At 40.6% G+C, this 2,957-nt stretch overlaps 1 pseudogene; it reads left to right on the top strand.

Annotated features, from left to right (window-relative positions):
* Window positions 1–1,659: 1,659 nt before the first annotated feature.
* Window positions 1,660–2,122, top strand: LOC149163395 (small ribosomal subunit protein uS13z/uS13y/uS13x-like; annotated as a pseudogene).
* Window positions 2,123–2,957: the final 835 nt, after the last annotated feature.

Genomic DNA, 2,957 nt, shown 5'->3' with positions numbered 1-2,957 from the left:
ATGAATGGAGTGACCTTGCTGGCGGATGTGGACCAAGGACAACAAGTTTCTCTTGAGCTGTGGGAGATATAGAACATGATCCAGAAGAAAGTCTGGAAGACCAGGCAGTTTAAGCTTGATTGTGCCAAGCCGTGATGGCTTGATTTTTGACTGATCTGCAAAGTATACTGCTCCATCAACATTATCAGTGAAATCTTCAAAAAAATCTTTCCTATGAGTCATATGACAGGTTGCTCCTAAATCAAGCAACCAATCATTTTCCGAAGAAGCAAGTGAAGCATTAAACAAATCTTCATTTACTCCAATGTTACATTGTGCCTCAATATAGTGAGTGGATTCAGGCGCTTTACCTTTGTCTGTATCATCAGTTTTACCTTTCTGCTGATTTCTTCTCTGCACAATTTTGTTCCATGGTAGCTTGCATGTAGAAGTATCATGTGATCCATTTCGTTTGCAGCGAATGCAATGCAGATCTGCCTTTTCTCCTTGAGAATGTCTGCCCCCCCTGCCTCTGAAGTATCTTCCTCTTCCTCTTCGTCCACCTCTTCCTCTTGTAGAATCTTGAGCAGGATGCTTTTCTTTATGAGCAAGGCAAACAGTCTCTTCAGAAGATTTAGGGACTGTCTTCTTTCCAAAGGCTTTCTCTCTTTCAGCAAACTTTTTCACAAGAGAGTCAAAGGTTATATCTTTAAGATTTCCATTTGCTTGTAATGACTCAAGATAATTGGAGTAGGTAGGATAGAGTGCTTTGAGAAAGGAAATAAGAGAGATATCCAGCTCAACCTTAGTGGATTTAATATCATGCATTATAGACTTTATTTCAGATGCAAGAGCAAGAGGATCATTATTTTTCAGTTCAAGAGTGAAGAGTTTAATCATGAGCTGAACAACTTCAAGTGCAGAATGTGAATCATAGAGTTCTTTCAGCTTTTGTAAAGCTTCAAAGGCAGTGGAATAAGATGAAATACGACGACTTACTTCTTCATTTACAGATGCTGCGATCAATGCATAGGCTTTGCTGTTCTTGTTTTCCCAAATGACAAGTTCTTTATCTGATGTGGGCTGCACAGGGTCTTTGTCTTCTTCTCCGACACACACTCCTTTCCACAACTCATTGTAGATGAGGGTGTGTTTTACCATCCGAGACCATTCAGAATAGTTCTCCTTGCCAGTGAGAACTATTCCGACCATAGAGATGATTGAATGCATTCTGTAAAAAATTACTTCTGCTAAAAAAATCCTTACGTTACAGCCTTCAAATCCCTCTAATATTTTGCTAAAAGCATCAGCATTTCATTGTACATATCACTGCAATACTACTATGTTTTGAAAAATGTGCAATGGATCACTTCAATGTATCACTTCAATATATCAATACTACAAATGCTTTGGTATATAAGGCATTCTGGAAACACCGCAATATTTTGAATGATATACAAACGCTTTGAATTATTTAAACTGTGTAATATCATGAAGTCAACAAACTGCTCAACGCTATACCAAAACTGCCATCATAAATATATATTGAAGTTAAGCACAACATTATACCAGAACCGCCATACTGAAGTTAAAAATCAACTGCATAATACTAAAGCCCTTGTAGTCTTCGTAATACCCAGCGTTACTGGTGACTGTTGAGGCTTCTCGCGTTCTGCGAAAATGTCTTTGATTGCAAATGAGGAGTTTCAACACATTCTTCGTGTCCTCAACACCAATGTTGATGGGCGACAGAAGATCATGTTTGCCCTGACTTTTATCAAGGGAATTGGTCAGCATTTGGCCAACCCTGTATGCAAGAAGGCCGATGTCAGGCCGAACCACTCAGGTGGTATCCAATGCTCTTGACATGAAACTCAGGGATGACTTGGAACGCTTGAAGAAGATCAGGAACCACCGCGGTCTTCATCACTACTGGGGCCTTCGAGTGCTTGGACAGCACACAAAGACCACTGGTCGCAGGGGATGTTGGCAGCTACTCGCACAGAACGAGACGAAGCACAAAAACAACTCTCAAATCTCGGGGTAGATTACTGCAATATAGTAACGAATACACAGAAAAAAGGCGTCACGTCTATGGATCGATCCTAGTGCCAAGACTGTTGGTGTCTCAAAAAAACGTTGAGCATAGATAGATCGGAGTGGCGCCACCAAATGGTATTCAGGTTTTATCAGGATTCGAGCAAGCTTGGCCGTCCAGAACCAAATGGAGAGATGAGCTGTACAACAACCATGGTGGCGATAAATGATAAGATTATCTCACTAGGCTGTAGTGACTATACAGCAGAGATAAAGACTGTGGACTGTCGGGCGTATTGAATGGAAAAGACGGAATTTCACACAGTCGATGTATTTAGATACTTGGACGAGCCTCCACAGCCAGAGACAGCTAAGGACCAGTGAGGAAAATACAGTCCAGCCTCGGCCTCAGGGAAAATGACAGAGGTTTTTTTTTTCTGGTGATTCTTCGGACAGCAAGAAATACTTTCTTGGAAACGTTTACTCCGCAGATGTGCAGGACAATCAATGAGAGGCAACGGTGGAGAGGTAGCGAAACGGATGAAACGCAGGACAATCAATGACTGTTAACCGATGCTCAGAGAATTAATGACATGCAGGACAGAGGAGCGCTCAGGACAGAGCAGCGCTCAGGACAGAGGAGCGCTCAGGACAGAGGTAAGGGAGTTACAAGGAATCTGGGACCTGCGCTCTGATACCATGTCAGGCCAGGGTAACTCCAAAATGGGCAGAAGAAAACTGACTGACTATTTCATTAGATAACTATTGTTTATATACATAAATGGGACGGATCAGTTCATCTTCTTGATGACTGTTCAGGTTCCAGTTTACCCAACCGTTGAAGATTAGGTGTGAACAAATATATATATATATATATATATATATATATATATATATATATATATATATATATATATATATATATATATATATTTATACAT

Source organism: Pinus tabuliformis, chromosome 5_1, assembly GCF_031772625.1.
Source record: "Pinus tabuliformis cultivar Carrire ecotype Pingquan chromosome 5_1, CPIR1, whole genome shotgun sequence".
NCBI lineage: Eukaryota > Viridiplantae > Streptophyta > Pinopsida > Pinales > Pinaceae > Pinus > Pinus tabuliformis.
Note: the sequence above shows the minus strand (reverse complement) of the source record. Positions and strands in the feature narration are given on the sequence as shown.